Source organism: Podarcis gaigeae (genome assembly GCF_964106915.1).
Source record: "Podarcis gaigeae genome assembly, chromosome: W".
Taxonomy (NCBI): domain Eukaryota; kingdom Metazoa; phylum Chordata; class Lepidosauria; order Squamata; family Lacertidae; genus Podarcis; species Podarcis gaigeae.
Window position 1 is genome coordinate 1,777,219 of NC_139695.1, and position 6,431 is coordinate 1,783,649.

The window sequence follows — 6,431 nt, forward strand, 5'->3', positions numbered from 1 at the left end:
ATGTCTGTCTCCATCTGGGGTCCAGTCTATAGTCATTGTGGCGACCAACGGTAGGTGGTCGAAGCACACCATTAAAGGTCTTACGATGGGAATTGGCCCTCCTTTCATGAGCCCAAAGTGGGATCCCATGATTCCCTTCCCCCAGACCCCAGTAGCTATCCATGGGGCCCTCGCTATCCGAATCCGAAGATGACGTACCTGAGTCGTCCTCAGTCTCGGACTGCTTACTTCTCTTCTTCTTCGAAGAAGTGTGCTTCTTCTTGCACTTCCTTTTCCCTCCTTGCGCCTCGACGTTGGCTGGATTCACACTGGCGGCTGGCTGAGCACCTTGAGATTCCACGTGCTCCTCCTCCAAGGCGGAACCCGCGCTGTCCTCGGTAGAGCTGTGCTGGGCCTGCTGCTCCTGAAACACACTTGGAATGTCTACAATCTGTGAAAGAGCACTGCCACTGGCACCCGTGGCCGTAGCCTTCCCCTTGCCAGGACCTTTTGCAGGTGCCTTTCCTTTGCCATTGCTTTGGTTGGTTTTCCTAGCAATGGCTGGTCCCTGCAATGACTGGGATGTCCTGCTGACCCTGACAGCTGGGAGGAGTATCGGGTATCACCTCCTGCGATGGTTCCGGGGCTGGAAGGGCCAAAGCCCCCCTGGGCCTACACTGTCTGTAAAAAGTTTCAAAAGCCATAAAAAATTGGCCAAAGCTTGAGGGTCACATGGCATGGCCGGCACCTGGGCACCCCCATTGCCTGCGGGGGGTGCCATTTGATTACCGGAGGTGGATGGTTGCTGGTCCCCACCGGAAGCCATTTGTTACACTGAAAAGTCAAGGGTAGCTACTAAGACTATTCGTCCAATAATACGGTGCTGCCCCCCTAGGTGGACTGTGTGCTCCCCACTAGTTCAGTGCTCCCTAAGCTGACTGAAGTGCCACCAAAGCCACTACCAGCGATCAGAAACCCAGCCTAACGCTGTACCCAGCTCAGAATTGTCGACACAGACTTGGCACACCGTTGGACCTGGCAAGGGCTGGTTGCACCTAGTTCAGTATTATCAACACAGACCTAGCTGCTACCAAATCAGTAGGAGCTGGCTGCCAAGTTCAGAATTATCAGCACTGGGTTAGCTCAAACTTAAAATTAGAAAAAACTACCTGCGACCTAATTCGATAAATCAACACTGGCTTAGCTGTATACAGAACTCTTTAGAAGCTAGTGGCACCAATTCCAGTAAAACCTACCAGTACAGCTATAGCTTAAATAAACAAAAGCTAGTTTAATACCAGTAGCCCTATCAGGTAAGGGAATTAAATTTATATATATATATATACATATTACTACTGCTAATAGATTTTGAATATATAATGAATCTTATTTAACACCAATAGGTCCAAATTAAATTTCCCTTAAATCAATTGGCTCTAAATTCTGCAGAAGGCTAGTGGTTCAATAACTTGAGTGAAGGAGAAGGCTTAAATCACCCCTGCCAAATAATCTCCTCAGTACCAGGCACTTGGCCCCAGGAGCAGAAGAGCAACCTTACAAGACTCCCAGCAATCAGCACTTTAGCCCCCCAGCCGAATGAAAAACCAAGAAAAAAAGACAATTAAATCCTGCCGCCTTCTGACTCACCGCCAAAATCAAAGCGCAACAGACCTCCTAAACAATACCTCTAAACGGAAAATTCCCAAGTAGCAAAGCTATCAAACACCGCGTAATGCAAAGGATCCGCTTAACTTTTTTTTTATAGATATTTATTAAGGTTTTAAAAATTATATTAAAAACAAAACATAACAACAATACAACAATACAAACAAACACAAATAAAAAACAAGTATAATTTCATTCCCTTATTTTCTTATACCTTACTTTCCCGACTTCCCCATACCTTCCCTCGCTGTATTCCAATTTCTATTTTATTAATTCAGCAAATCCTTTCCCTTAATTTCATATTAGTTTTTAACCCTTCTTTTCTTGCTACTTATCCAATCCGGCTGGAAACCACACAGTTTCTAAACCAACGTCATTCTAACATTCATTAACTTTGCAATATTTCTTGAGATAGTCCTTGAATTTCTTCCAATCTTCTTCCGCTGTCTCTCTCCCCTGGTCTCAGATTCTGCCAGTCATTTCTGCCAGTCCCATATATTCTATCACCTTCATCTGCCATTCTTCCAAGGTGGGTAGATCCTGTGTCTTCCAGTACTTTGCGATGAGTATTCTTGCTGCTGTTGTAGCATACATAAAGAATGTTCTATCCTTCTTTGGCACCAATTGGCCGACCATGCCCAGGAGAAAGGCCTCTGGTTTCTTCAGGAAGGTATATTTAAATACCTTTTTCATTTCATTATATATCATTTCCCAAAAAGCCTTAATCCTTGGGCACGTCCACCAAAGGTGAAAGAATGTACCTTCAGTCTCTTTACATTTCCAACATTTATTATCAGGCAAGTGATAAATTTTTGCAAGCTTGACTGGGGTCATGTACCACCTGTAAATCATTTTCATAATATTTTCTCTTAGGGCATTACATGCCGTAAATTTCACACCGGTGGGCCACAACTTTTCCCAGTCAGCAAACATAATGTTATGACCAATATCTTGTGCCCACTTAATCATAGCTGATTTCACTGTTTCATCCTGCGTATTCCATTTCAACAGCAAGTTATACATTTTTGACAAATTTTTAGTATTGGGTTCTAACAATTCTATTTCCAATTTTGATTTTTCCACCTGGAAGCCAATTTTCCTGTCCATCTTGTAAACCTCCATTATTTGATAATAATGAAGCCAGTCTCGCACTTTATCTTTTAATTTCTCAAAACTCTGCAATTTCAATTTGTCCCCTTCTTGTTCCAAAATTTCCCAATATTTCGGCCATTTGGACTCCATATTAAGCTTTTTCACAGCTTTCGCCTCCATTGGCGACAACCACCTTGGGGTTTTACTTTCCAACAAATCTTTATATCTAATCCAGACATTATACAATGATTTCCTGACAATATGATTTTTAAAAGCTTTGTGTGCTTTAACCTTGTCATACCACAAATATGCATGCCACCCAAAAGTATTATTAAAACCTTCTAAATCCAGAATATCTGTGTTTTCAAGAAGTAGCCAGTCCTTCAACCAGCAAAAAGCTGTCGATTCATAGTATAGTTTAAGGTCTGGCAGGGCAAATCCCCCCTTTCCTTTGCAGCAGTTAAAATCTTGAATTTAATTCTGGGTTTCTTGCCCTGCCAGACGAATTTCGAAATGTCTCTCTGCCACTTCTTAAAACAGTCTATCTAGGATCCGCTTAACTAAACGAAAACCTAGCTTGCCTAAACGCAGCTTGCTTGCACCGCTATCTCCGTTCCAAAATTACGAGGCTTGTACCTAAATTATATCCCTACAGGCGCGCGCCACACTTAAGATGGCCGCCCGAGCCTCAACACGTGGCCCTTCCCAAGATTGCGACCGTCAACAGCCTCTTCCCCCCGCCTCAACAAAGATGGCCGCTCGCGCTACCACCACGTGTGCCCACAAAGATGGTGCCGGTTCACCGCCCTTAAGAAAGCCCTTAACACAAATGGCGGCCGCAGCTTCAAAAGGACACGCCAAAGGGAGGCGAGGCGGCTGCTGTAACCACAGCAACCCGGCAAACAAGACCAGCGAGAACAAAGCAAGCGAAGCTGGAGAACAAAAACCACGAGGAAAAGCGCAAATACACCAGGGCAGAATTAGCTGCTGGGGGGGGGGGTTAGAATGAAGGCGAATCGGTCCAGCACTCAGTGAGCGCCAACGTAGCGCTAAGTGGGAGAAAAGCCAGGAGACAGCCAAGGGAGGCAACTAGCCGGTAAAACCCTGGGGAAGTAAAGCTGCAGGAGGGAGCCAGGAAACTAGAGAGAAACGGGAGGGAACAGCTGCCGGGATGTAATCCCCGCCCAAGCGAACAGGAAGAAGCGGAAGACGGCTGCGGACCGGGGCGCTCCGATCCGCGTACGTTACCTCTCTTGCTCTCCGGTTCCGATCACGGCGCTCCCTGTGCTGCCCGATCCTCCTGCGACTCCAGGAATGACCAAGTGGGTGCCCCCCCACACAAACAAGCAAAGGAGACGATTCCCGCGGGGCCACTCGCGTCTCCCAACCTTCTTCCTGCCCGGCAAGGCTCACCGCAAGAGAGATTTCAGCTCTAGAGGAGACCGAGGTCTCGACAGTGATTTTAGTGATTTCAGCTCAGGAGGGTGAAGCCCAGCACGAGGCAGAAGGTGAGGCTCGCAATGGATCCGAAACAGCGGCGAAAACCGCTCCAAAACCACTCGGCTGAGAAGGGGCAAAGAGGGCGGTCCCCGGGCGTGCCTGGCCTTAAATAGGCCAAGCCACGCCTCCCCGGTCCGCTGATTGGCGGGCCGAGTTGCCGACACGCCCGGGGATTCCCTGATGACGCGGGGGCAAGGGACAGGCCCCGCGTGTGTGATGTGGGAGGGATTTCTGCCCGCAACCCCCTCTCCTCCCAGGTCGGAAATGGCTTTAACACCAAAGAACACGACTTGAAATAAACGAAATCCAAGATTCTTCTTTCTATGTAGCTAGATGCCAAAATAACCTCTTGGCTTGGTTTAGGCTTATTACACTTTGCTTTGCTAGGGTTAGGGTTAGGGTTAGGGTGAATGAACACCGAAAGAACAATCCAAGCTTATTCGTCCTCTTTCTATTGAAATGGAACCAAAACACCTATGCTTGATTTGGGCTGGTAGCAAACATGGCACTCTAACCACAAAAACACCAATTGGAAATAAGCCCAATCAGAGCTTTAAAATCTTCTTTTTATGTAGATGGAACCCAAAACACCTTTTTGCTTTGGTTGGGGGTAATTCTGGTGCACACCCAAAAAACACCATGCGAATTGAAATAAGCCCAATGAAAGCTTTTTTGTCTTCTTTCTACGCATTTGGAAGCTTAAGGACGGTGTTGTGTTATTTTGGTCTCAATACACACACTTTGCTACTTCTGGGTCAATATGCATTAACACCAAAGAACACGACTTGAAATAAGCGAAATCCAAGATTCTTCTTTCTATGTAGCTAGATGCCAAAGGAACCTCTTTGGCTTGGTTTAGGCTTATTACACTTCGCTTTGCTAGGTTTAGGGTTAGGGTGAACACCGAAAAAACAAACCAAGCTTATTTGTCTTCTTTTTATTGAAAAGGAACCAAAACACCTATGCTTGATTTGGGCTGATAACAAACATGTCACTCTGCGATTTTTGGGTGAATGTGCATTCTAACCCCAAAAACAGCAGTTTGAAATAAGCCCAATCAGAGCTTTATCATCTTCTTTTTATGTAGATGGCACCCAAAACAACTTTTTGCTTTGGTTGGGGGTGATTCTGGTGCACACCCAAAAAACACCATGCGAATTGAAATAAGCCCAATCAAAGCTTATTCGTCGTCTTTCTACGCATATGGAAGCGAAAAGGCGGTGTTGTGTTATTTTGGTCTCATTACACACATTTTGCGATTTCTGGGTCAATGTGCATTAAGACCAAAGAACACGACTTGAAATAAGCGAAATCCAAGATTCTTCTTTCTATGTAGCTGGAACCCAAAACAACCTGTATGGCTTGGTTTAGGCTTATTATACTTTGCTTTGCTAGGGTTAGGGTTAGGGTTTTTTGGGTGTCCACCAGAATCACCCCCAACCAAAGCAAAAAGGTGTTTTGGGTTCCATCTACATAAAAAGAAGATGATAAAGCTCTGATTGGGCTTATTTCAAATTCGTGTTTTTTGGGTTTGAATGCACATTTACCCAAAAATCACAGAGTGACATGTTTGTTATCAGCTCAAATCAAGCATAGGTGTTTTGGTTCCATCTCAATAGAAAGAGGACGAATAAGCTTGGATTGTTCTTTTGGTGTTCATTCACCCTGACCCTGACCCTGACCCTTGTGTTATTTTGGTCTCATTACAAACACTTTGCGACTTCTGGGTCAATGTGCATTAACACCAAAGAACACGACTTGAAATGAGCGAAATCCAAGATTCTTCTTTCTATGTAGCTAGATGCCAAAGGAACCTCTTTGGCTTTGTTTAGGCTTCTTAGACTTTGCTTTGCTAGGGTTAGGGTTAGGGTTAGGGTTAGGGTTAGGGTTAGGGTTAGGGTTAGGGTTAGGGTTAGGGTTAGGGTTAGGGTTAGGGTTAGGGTTAGGGTTAGGGTTAGGGTGAATGAACACCGAAAGCACAATCCAAGCTTATTTGTCTTTTTTCTATAGAGATGGAACCAAAACACATATGCTTGATTTGGGCTGATAACAAACATGTCATTCTGTGATTTTTGGGTGAATGTGCATTCTAACCCCAAAAACACCAGTTTGAAATAAGCCCAATCAGAGCTTTATCATCTTCTTTTTATGTAGATGGAACCCAAAACAACTTTTTGCTTTGATTGGGCGTGATT